The following is a 12,483-nucleotide window of genomic DNA, read 5'->3' as shown; positions in this document are numbered from 1 at the left end:
CGAGTCGAGCGAAGGGCGATGCGCGGCGTCCCGGAGTCGATCCGGGCCGACGGGACTTGTGAAAATTGAGGTCCGAGACGAGCGAAAGGCGATGCGCGGCGTCTGGGAGTCGATACGGGCCGACAGGACCTGTTGAAGCTGCGGCCCGAGTCGAGAGAAAGGCGACGCGCGGCCTCCCGGAGTCGATGCGGACCGACGGGACTTGTAAAAATTTCGGACCGAGTCGACCGAAAGGCGATGCGCGGCGTCCCGGAGTCGATCCGGGCCAGGAGCCTGTCGGAATATCGTCAAATAAGCCTCGGTTAATTTTGACAAAGTTCCCGGAGTTCAAAATTTTTCCGATACCCCGCGGAGGTTTTGCCCCGTAAGCCGACCGTGCTACCACTGTACCGGCGCCGACGTCCTAGCGGCCAGGCTCCTACTAGTAAGAGGAGCGAGTCGGTCGGGCCGGTCTACCGTCGTCCGCCTGCTACGCCGTACCGGTACGTGCTCCAGCACGATACGTACGTCGGCGTCGACCAGGAGCGGGCGTTCGCGGACCGTTCCGCGCCTCGTACCAAAGAAACTACGCGACTCGCGTTGTTTCATCTATCGTCACTGCATTACCGCGGGTCGGTGTTTCAGACCGAATGGCCCTTGACGCGATACCAAGAAGTTCGGCTCTCCGTGAAACACGGAAGGCGGAACGCTCCAACGCACGCGTCAACTTGCTTCTTTCCGAGCGTTCACTCAAAGACCAGAAATGTTATAACAACGTATCCCAGACGATTTCAATCTAGCCGTAGGGTACGGGAGATTGTTCGAACGCTTATAAGCCGAGTGTCCTGGTGGCGGCACACGGAACCGGGGCTGCCTGCGTGCAGTACCGAAACACACACAGTAGACGCGCGGCCAACCGGGCTTCGAGACCCGGTCGGCGATGGGTGGCGCACGTCCGAGCCGAGATTTTGTATTAAAGCTCCCTGGTTGATCCTGCCAGTAGTCATGTGCTTGTCTCAAAGATTAAGCCATGCATGTCTCAGTGCAAGCCAAATTACGGTGAAATCGCTAATGGCTCACTAAATCAGTCATGGTTTCTCAGATCGTTCACACATTTACTTGGATAACTGTAGTAATTCTGGAGCTAATACATGCAAACAGAGTTTCGACCAGAGATGGAAGGAATGCTTTCATTAGATCAAAACCAATCGGCGGCGGGTGCGTCCCGTCCGCCGTTTACCTTGGTGACTCTGAATAACTTTAGGCTGATCGCACGGTCTCGTACTGGCGACGCTCCTTTCAAATGTCTGCCTCATTAACTGTCAATGGTAGGCTCTGCACCTACTATGGTTGTAACGGGTAACGGGGAATCAGGGTTTGATTCCGGAGAGGGAGCCTGAGAAACGGCTACCACATCCAAGGAAGGCAGCAGGCGCGCGAATCTTCCGATCCCGAATCCGCGAAGAGGTCACGAAAAATAACGATACGTGCTCATCCGAGGCACCGCAATCGGAATGAGTACACTTCGAATCCTTCCACCAGGATCCACCAAAGGGCAAGTCTGGTGCCAGCAGCCGCAGTGATTTTACCTTCGATAGCGTATACTGAAGCTGTTGCGGTTGAAAAGCTCGAAGGTGAATCTGCGTCCCACGCTGTCGGTTTACCACTCGCGTTATCGAACTGGCATGATTGTGGGACATACGACCACTGGGCTTAGCCCTTCGTGGCAGCTTAACTAATATCCTATCGCGATACTCTTTACTGAGTGTCGAGGTGGGTTGCTACGTTCACTCCTAACAAATCAGAGTGCTTAAAGCCGGCTATTTTTGCGTATATACTGTATGCACGGAATGTTGGAATAGGACCTTGTTGCTATTTTGTTGGTTTTCAGAACCCCGAGGTTGTGATTGATAGGGACAGATAGCGGCATTTATATTGCGACGTCAGAGTCGAAATTCATGGATCGTCACATGATGGACAGAAGCCAAAGCATTTGCCAAAAATGTTTTATTCCAGTCAAAAACAAGAGTTAGATTTCCAAAGGTGATCAGATACCTTCCTAGTCCTAACCATAGACGATGCCGGCTGACGATTCGCCGAAGTTTCTCCGATGATTCGGCGAGCAGTTTTAGGGAAACCAAAGCCTTCGGGATTCTGGGGGAAGTATGGTTGCAAAGCAGAAACCTAGAGGAATTGACGGAAGGGCACCACCAGGAGTAAAGCCTGCGGCTTAATTTGACTCAACATGGGAAACATCACCAGGTCCGCGCACCGGAAATATGGACAGATTGAGAGCTCTCATTTGATTCGGTGGGCGGTGGTGCATGGCCGTTCTTACCTGGTGGATTGATTTTTCTGGATGATTTTGACAACTAACGAGACTCTAGCCTGCTGAACAGGCGTAATTTCCGGTATATCCAAGGCCCCCGGCCTCGATTGAGCGGTTTTCACTACCTGCGTACAAATAAATCTTCTTGAAGGGAAAGGCGGCTTCTACCGCACGAGATTGCGCAATAACAGATCTGTGATGCCCTCAGATGTTCTGGGACGCACGCGCACTACACTGAAGGAATCAGCATGTCTTCCCTGGCTGAAAGGCCTGGGTAACCCGGTGAACCTCCTTCGTGCTAGGGATTCGGGCTTGCAATGATTTCCCAGGAACAAGGAATTCCCCGTAAGCCTGAGTCAGTAACTCACGTTCATTAGGTCCCTGCCCTTTGTACACACTTTCTGTCGCTACTACTGATCATATGATTTGAGGAGGTCTTCGAACCGGTACGCGGCAATGTCTCGGCATTGCCAATGTTGCCGGGAAAATGTCCAAACTTCATCATTTAGAGGAGGTGAAAGTCGTCACAAGGTTTCCGTAGGTCAACCTGCGAACGGATCATTTAGGCATAAGTACAGACCGAACGGCTCTGAAAGTTGATCCACTTGCTGTTTTTTTCAATAATTGCAATGCAAAAATAAAATCAGTCGTAGGGTTTTAATTGATCCAATCTTATGTATTGATGCATATATGTTTATTATAAATGACTGATCTGCTATTCAAGGACGAGAAAAGTAATGTTCTGCATACGCGATTTTCCGAATCTAGCGTCAACTTTTGGTCTAGTACAGTTCACTTACACTCGCCCATGACTACTTGGATAGGCGCACACAATGAACAACGCGCGGAGACCGATCGTGGCAACACCGCAGCCTCGGCAGCCACGGACTCGCTGGTACCGTGTGTATACAAGAGACCGTTGGGCGTACTGTGATTTTTCTACAAAACAAAAGTGTGGTTATGTTTAAAGTGAATACAGAAAATTTGGTACGGTATAAAGGGAAACGGAAAAAAAAGACGATGGTTGCTGGTAGATTGAAGCTCATTGAGCGGAATGAAGAAAAGCCAGATGTGGCACGTTTCGAAAAGCCAACGACCATCCTCCGTGGCATGAGATTGATCGATCCTAATGAAGTCAACAAAAACATAATATGCAGCAATTGTGAAAAACAATTGGCATTTAATCATATCGGGGAAGAAAAAACAACGGGCTTTCACTACATTTGAACTATGAAATGTGATACTTGCTCCACGCTGACGAAATGCCACTCAAGCAAGTCACACTTTAACGACGGTCATCGTTATTATGACACCAACACTGCAGCTGTACTTGGTATGTTAGTATGCAACTATAATGTGCTCTTCGATATTTTATCCTTATAACTAATCGATTATGCATACATAAAGTGAATATCTTCAATTATGTCATAGGAAATGAGAATCTGATCTCAAAACCTAACCTCGAACTGCAAATTCATAGGTGCCGTTTACTCCGGAGCAGGATGCAATGCACTGAGGAAAATTGCAATGTGCATAGATATGCCGGTCTTGAGTCAGGAAACATACAAGCGCTATCAACGTGAAATCGGTCGATTCATCGAAGAAGCTGCCAAGGACAGTTGCCAAGGTGCAGCAGCGAAGGAACAAAATTTAGTCATAGAGCATATTGATACGCTGCGTGATGAATTGTAAGCTTTCTGTTATTGTGACGAAACATTTCATTCTTTTGAATGGCATAACTAAGATTGTTTTCATGAAAAGGATATTGGTGGAATTATTGCACAACAAACAAGGATACTGCTGTATTATCATAAAATAATAGTTCCGTATAAAATTTCCGTTTTATCGTACCTGAATTCATACTATTTATGTCAAGAATCTAATAATAATTTTTCTTACTCAATTGGATGTAAGTCAACAAGTTTGGCATTGAATTATTAAGTGGTTGTAAGCATCTCGCAGCATGAATTGTACGTACAAATATACTGTTAGATTTCAATGATTGATTCCGAACCATGGTGAAGTTTCCACCGTTGCAATGCAACGGAATTCCGTTTTTTCTCAAGCCGAGCTCGAGATTCTCATTTAATATTTGGCCAGGACAATGAAACGATTCGTATTTAAGATCCAAAGATAAATCGGTACGAGAATTTTCATGGTTTTCGAAATTAAACGAACGATTTAAAAAAAAACGTATTTTCCGTTGGACCTCAACTTCTCAAGCTTCAGTGTCATAATTCCGACAATATCGAATTCGTGAATGAATACATTAGTTTAGTGATTTGAAACAGAGATCTGTATAAAGAAAATTTCATTTACACACCAAACGTTGTGATAGACAAATGAAAATAATATTGAATAATTATATAAATAAAAAAATATACAGCAATTACACGAAACCTCGAACCCCTCAATCTCTAATATAGTATGAAATGCACAAGACCAATACAAAAATAAACAAATATAACACAAACAGAATAAAAAAACTCGAAAGGTGGAAAATGCATTGTGATTGGTTTTTTTTGTTATTCAAAATTCTTAGGCCTCAGAAGATATCGGACGAAATTTACCCCCTCGCAGACTTCATGCGGCCTAGGACCGACGATACCGATAGACTAGATTTTGATAACGCCCTGAGTCATGTCATAAATATAATTGTATCGTATGACATGGGATGGAGTAAGCGTGGCAACGGACGCAGCTACGATAGTCTGAACGGGCACAGCGCAATAATCGGGCTTCTTAGCAATGAAATATTAGATTTCGCAACGCGCAATCGCAAATGCAAAAAATGCGATCTAGAATATCCAAAAGAAGATCATGACTGTCGGCAAAATTATGATGGCAGCGCCAAGGCCATGAAAGCGTCTGTTGGAGCTCAATTAGTCAATCGCAACAGTATTCTCAAGGAGGCAGGGCTCGACATTCGAGTTGTCATCGAGGATGAAGACTGTTCAACGATAGCAGCAATACGCTGAGAGAGATCTCAGCACTTTTTCAAGCTGGCCGATTCCAATCATCTGACGACAAATTTCTCTAACGAGTTATATGCACTGCGTTCTCGTTTCTCTGAACTCGGAGGAAAAAATGTCATTAAGCATATAAAAACTTGTTTTGCGTATTGTTACGCGCAGTACGAAGGAAACACCGCCGATCTTGCAGCTGCATTGCGTAAATTGACTGATCATTTTTTTGGTAACCACGAAAATTGTGGAATATGGTGCGCACGTAGTTCCGAAAAAAATGGCCAACATCGAGTGCAATTGAAAAATAGTCAATCATATGAGCAATTGATGAAACTGCTGAAGAAATATGCAGATAATGCTTCGAAATTTGCAGTACGCGCGTCCAGCCAAACTAACGAGAGTGTGAACTCAATGATGGCTCGAAAAGCACGTAAGTGCGACTGTTTTTCTTTGAGCGAAGCGTGCGATTATCGCTATGCAGCTTGTGTTTGTTCTCTGAATAAAGGTGAAAAATATGTGTTTGATGTGAGAAAAAAGGCACAAATGACACAGGGTGTCTTCACATCAGAATTGGCGAAAAGAAGCGATGCAATACGGAAAGCTAGATCAACCCGAGAGAAATTGCCCGCTGCAAAAGCTAGACGGAAGCAATTGCGCGTAGACAGGTAAGATTCACGAAAAAAACGTGAAACAGCAGAAGGAGTGCAATATCAGTCAGGTTGTGGTTTAGAGTTTGACACAGACATCGCTTGTACAAATTATTCTGATCCGTCCGAAAACAAACTTTTAAAATTAATTCCCGACAACTACGAAGTAATATATTTTGACCTCGAAACTTCTGGATTGTCTCACTCTTCAGACATACTGCAAATTGCAGCTAAGTCTCGGAGTTTCAGATTTTGCTCATATGTAAATCCAACGCAAGTAGTAGACGCGAGAGCATCTGCAATTACTGGGTTGAACAATGTGGCAGGAGAATTGCATTTACATGGTCAAAGAGTTGATTCAATTCCCATTAAAGATGCGCTGGATGCGTTTTATGAATTCTAAAAACTATTTAGAAAACCTTTTCTACTTGTTGCTCACGATGCCACATTTTATGCAACACGTTTAGTCCTTGCTGTCAACGGTCATTCGATGACTGAAGACTTCCAATTAGTTGTCGTTGGCTTTACAGATACGTTGCCATTATTGAAAAAAATTTATCTTGAGCGAAAGGGACTAGGAATGTTTAAGCTAGAGAAATTAGCTGAAGATATTCTAAATTTAAAGACCAACACATGTTTTCACGATGCATTATATGACGTAGAAATACTGGAGAAACTCAGCGTTGTTGCTATTGACATTGCCAGTTTCTTTACAACATGTAAATGATTCATGAAAGATCAAATGAATGCATACATAACATAAAAGTTGCGATGGCATTGCCTTATTTGGAGCCGTTAAGAAATGTTATATCGCAGGAATGCTCATAGAAATGGCAATTAGTGGAAAAAATGGAGTCGTTACTTTATTATCAGAACGAATAATCAATAAGAAGCCTCTAGTCACCGATAGTAAAGGAATATTACTGGCTCTTACTGATTTTCTTGCAAAGAACGTTAGTTAGCGTAAATTGATTCACGCGAACGAGTGATAAGCTGTAATATGCTTGTGATAGTTTGTTACATTTGTAAGACGAAAGATCTATGCCGTTATAAAGATTTTCTTCAGTTTTGGATTTTGTTATTCACTGCACAATTTACTTTTCTACTCTACGTTGAATATAAATCTGTGTAACAAAACATGATGTCAAATAAAAATGACTGAGAATAAGAGCATGTGATTGATTATTTCTCTTAGTGAAAAATTGTCCGTTTTTATGTATATTGTCACCGAATCTAATTGGTGAATATATACAGTAGGGTACATATGGATACATTGGGGATAGCAGTGGGCAAAGTCTCAGAATAGATGTAGTAGTGTACATGTATACACACCGCGCGCAGTCTCAGAGTGGATACGAAAGTGTACACGTATATACACCCGACACAGTCTCACTGCAACGTTGCCGCGACGCTTCCCTCTCGACCGTCGTGCCAAAAATTTCGTGATAAATGTTGAACTTTGTGAGCGTTTCTCAAAAAGTCCTATGAGTGAAAAAGTTTGAATCCAAGACAAAAAAAATTCTAATTTCTTGCTCTGTCAAATGTTAGTTTTTCATCAGATTAGCGCGGCTCAGTTAGTCGTGACAAGAAAAATCGTGTGCGTTTTATTGGCCTGGAATGGGGAAGACGTGTTACCAGTACTGACTCTAACCGTGATTTTCTCGTTAATCTATGAGACAATCGTGTTGAAAATTTGTAGAGATATTAACCACTACTCGAATTAGGAGTAGAAGAAATTTTAGCTTGCTTACGCGGGATCAAGTTTACCGTAGTAATACCTCAAAGGAATGCTCTCTCTAATCATCGGAGACTCAAGACTTATAACTCTATACTCGACAGCTTTGAAGGAGCCTGTTTCCGTTGACGTTGGTTTGACCCTGTCTCTAACGGGACTGACTTCGCTCGCTCGTCCCGCACCCCTTGCAGCGTCGAGCAGCGAGCGAGGTTTTTGCTGAATTTACAATTTTGAAACAAAGGCTTGCCTCGCGACGTTTATTCCTAAAGCGCGTGATCCCCCGCTCGCCTCATCCCGGTGTTGATTACACCCGTGATCTGGCGGGTGCGGAGATGCTGACGTTGCTGACGGTCAATTACGCCATTGCGCTTTGGTCGTGCCATGAAACGTTTTGCAGAATGGTTATATTATATGAAATTAGAGCTACACTTCCTCGTCTCTTCTAAAAGCGGTATTAATTATTATTGACATTGGTATACATACGTGCGGCGTTCGTGATACAAATACCCTTAGAAAATCTCGTTCAACTGCGATCATCGCGGCTACTTTGTTTGGATCTTGCCCCCCTTTTCGCGATCTTCGGTTACGTGGTGAAACGTCAGCGGCCACATTTTCAAATCTGACATCCAGTTTCGGCCAATAATCGGCGGACCTTCGTTTCGCACGACATACAATATTTGATTCGATTCCACGCTCTTTCGCTCAATTGTTACATCGATATATCCAACTGCCGCAATCGGTTTTTTGTCATCTTCGCGAAGTTCTCTTTTGGCGGTGTTCAACCTAACGCTAGAAATTTTTTTTTTGTATATTCCGACCGAGATCGCGAAGATCGGCGCACTCGAATCAACTTCCATTTTCAACAATTCTTCATTTACTTCAATCGTTTCTATATGCGGTGCGGTCCTATTTTGTTCGTTGGTGCTTCCTCTTTCATCATATACATGTATATACCCATACCATCCTCGGCCTCGGGACAATGATCGCTCGTGAAACGCTGTCCTTCGTTTGACGTTCCGTCCGCAGTTATCTGTTCGCTGTCTATGAAGTTTTGGTTTGCCGCAGGTGATCGATATCTGTTTCTCGCACACGTCTTGTAAATTTAACCTTGTTTACCACACTCGCTACAATGTTTATTTCGTAGGCCACACTGGTCACTTCGGTGTCTCTTTTCCCCACGACAGTAACACTCTTCGCTGACTGGGTTCGACGCTGCTTGCGCGTTGCTGCTCGGTGCCCGTTGTTGGAGATTTCCTCTTCCTCTCGTCGTTCCTCGTCCTTGGCCGAAGCCGCTTGCTCCACGTACACGATGCCACGGTGTGTTGTAGCCTCTCTGTTATCGCCTTTTGTTGACATGCCATATAGCGTTCAAACTTGGAGTCTCGGTGGGCTCTTGTTTTGAAGTTTGCGGTGATAACAATGACTCCGCTTTCGCGTCGGCCAGTTTGACGGTTTTTGCTAACTGGACCGACTGGTCCCACTCTAAATCTGGCGATTGTAATAATTCATAACGCAGGGTTTTCAACCCCATTCCAGATATCAGTCGATCTTTCAATTGATTCTTTAACTCTACCGCTGAGAAATTACATTTTTGTACTAACATTTGAAGTGCTTTTACAAATTCATCGATAGACTCATCCTCCTTCTGCCTTCTTCCGCGGAACGTAAATCTTGCGAGATGTATGTTTTCTTTAGGTGCGTACAACTCTTCCAATTTTTTCTTCAGGGTCTCGTAGGGCATCGTTAAAGGTTTCGCAGGGGTTACCGCTGCCTTGAGTTCTCCGTAGACCTCCGCAGTAAATCGTGTTATCAGCAATACTGACTTTTTCACTTCGGTAACATCGTTTAAGATGATAAAAGCCTCCAATTGGTCCTCGAATGTTTTCCATTTTGCCCCCTTTTTAATGGTTCTATAGTCTTGGCGTTGAATCTAGCCATCCTCGGTTCTTCTCGCACCGCCTCGTCCGTCCTCGTTTTACCGGTCCTCTCCTTCCGCGACTACGCGTTACTTCCACTATGAGTTCCCGCACAGAGTCTAATTTCGCTCCTGTTGGCAACTCGACCTCGAATCGTAAAAAAATCACCAATAGTTCGTCTTTGGAGTACGTTTGAATCCAGGCGGCTTGCCCCGAATTGAATTTTTTTTCCTTTCCAATCTCTTCCCACTTCGCGAGCTCTTTATCAGCGTTTATATCGTCTCCGCATCTTGTAACTCCCTCCACCATTCCTTTAATTTATTTGAATGTTCAATTTGTTTAAATTCCATTCTCGTCGCCACTGCTAAGAGCCCATTAATTGAGGGAACTGGCGAGGTAGCACTGAATACACGCAACACTTTGGAGGAGCCCACTGTTTATTTTCGTGTCGGCGGTACGAGCTCACAAGCTGGACTCCTCACCTCGACACCCGAATAACTCGGGTACCCTCTACCTCGCAGTGGGGATACTTTCAAGAATTGTTTCAAAAATATTGTCGCAAGAATTATAGAGTGACTTTTTTAGATGTAGTTTACTCTGTTTGAAATATTTCAGGAATATTTTTATTGAATGTTTTATGAAACGTTTCAGATATATTTTAAAAAAAGATTGATGCAAGTTGAAAAGTCAACGTCAAGAACTTGCAAAAGATTTCTTGAAATGTTTCAAAAGTATTTATAATTTTTCTTATAAAATTTGAAATGAAACATCTCAAAAAATGTTTTTGAAATAATGTAGCAAGGATTCTACACCAATGTTCAAAATCATGTGATCTTCCTGAAAATTTCCAGAAAGGTTACTCAAAATTGAGTTTGTTAAAACTTCCGAAATGACTTGAAGAAGTTACAGAATAAGTAAATAATACATACAAAAATTTATTATACCTTAATAAACGCTTTCATTACAACAATATTATATTTTCAAATTACCATTTCACATTCTCCTGATTTTCTTTTTAATTAACTTTCTAATCAATCTTGCACATAACTCAGGAACATTTAGTATTTATTACTAAAAATTTTCAAAACTTTTCGATCAGGTTTAAGTAATCCAATATTTGTACTTGTTGATTAAGTTATAGCATCATAAATAAACATTATTCTTTCGCATAACATTCGAAGAACTGTTAACTACGTTTTAAAAATAATCTATGAAGTAGTAAACGAAGAACATTTTTTGTTATTCTAACCTACAGACAGGTACGCGCTGAAAATCCTCAAGTAGTTATCACAAACATTTTTATTTACGACTAATGATCAGGCTTGATTGTCAAGTTTATTTTCAGAATTCGTCATACTAAAATACCAAAATACCTAAGGACGATTTTTTCACGTTTTTCTTATAATTTACCATAGCAAACATTCTATTAACATTGTCCACTGGGGTATAAAAAAATAACAATAAGATAATTCACGATGAAATGTGAGAAATTATTAATGATCGGCTCAATGCGCCAGTAGTATATGGTCCAAAAAATTGTAATTTTGCAAAAAAAAAAAATTATCGAAATCAGCTCGAAAATTACGCCACATCACTAGAGAACATACATAATTATAATAATTAATAATCTTTGCTCTCTTTTATTGAAACTAATTCTTACTTTAAATTCAAATTGAATTATCTGAATGTTGTACTATAATAATGGAACAAACCTATTCATTATTATAGTGTAATGATGAACTATCAAAAATATGTGAATCAATATTTTGATCAGTCACTTTGGGTTCAATGGACGGCAATCAGTATACCGGGACAATCTCTAGAAACTATACAGTCAAAGCGCATGCCACTCCGAGTTTCAACTGTCTAATTCTGTTCCGTAGGAAGAGTAAAAACATAAATATAGATGTATATCAGCACATATATACACACACATAAACAAATAACATTTGCCAGCTCGCGAGAGTCTTCTTTCAAAAAAAAGAGGACTCTTGTTGTAGCAACTAAAGTTTCAGTTATCGCGAAACCTTTGTATCGTACACACGGAGTCCCGGAGCAAAAAAACATATAAATCCATATAAAATCGAATACATCTTCTTAAAGCAATTGCCTTCGGCAAACGAATTATACGATCGAGCGCTGTCTCTCAACTAAATCATACGATCGAGCTTGTCTCTCACAACATAACGCGACGGGCTGACGAGCCCGTCCGTAGGAGTCGAGCATTTTCTCCTCCTGACTTTCCTCGTGGAGTCGAGCGGTCTCCTCCAAATTCCCACACTTAATCATTCACACATTATTAAATATTCATACCTCTTCAAATTTAATTGATTTCATCTAACTTTTGTTCTTGTGTTAAAATATAAATAAATTTGGGTTTTTTATGCCTTACGGCTTTTTCCCAACTAAAATTCCCTGGTTCAAGTTATTTTCATAGAATAAGTGTCTTCGTAAGTTTCCTCGTTCATGAATAAACATTTTGGTGCCTCCTGTGAGGTATGAATTCAATAAAAACACAAACATAACATAAAACATTATTGAAGTGTGAATGCAAGAGAATTTGTGGCAGTACATCCTGTGAAGCTCGGTCAGCATTTCCCATTGGATTATAATTCTGCTTTATCAACGTTTTGGACTACATCATCACGATACAACAGCCACCCAGTCTCCACCAGCAGCATTCACCACGGATAACTTCGATCAAAAAAGATAAGTGAACACAATTAGATACTCCTTGTGATAACAAGTTTGAAGATTATCGTTACGCACTTCATACCTCGTTGAAAGAATACGTTCATTTTTTCCTGGTTACATTTCTACCAGTTTCATTTAATTTGACTGTAATATTATATTTTCCTTGATAAAAAATGAGTCGAGACGCAAAAAAGGTTGCCCTTATCGTTCAAAAAGG

Source organism: Neodiprion fabricii, chromosome 4 (assembly GCF_021155785.1).
Source record: "Neodiprion fabricii isolate iyNeoFabr1 chromosome 4, iyNeoFabr1.1, whole genome shotgun sequence".
In the NCBI taxonomy this organism is placed as follows: domain Eukaryota; kingdom Metazoa; phylum Arthropoda; class Insecta; order Hymenoptera; family Diprionidae; genus Neodiprion; species Neodiprion fabricii.
This window is presented reverse-complemented; position numbering follows the sequence as displayed.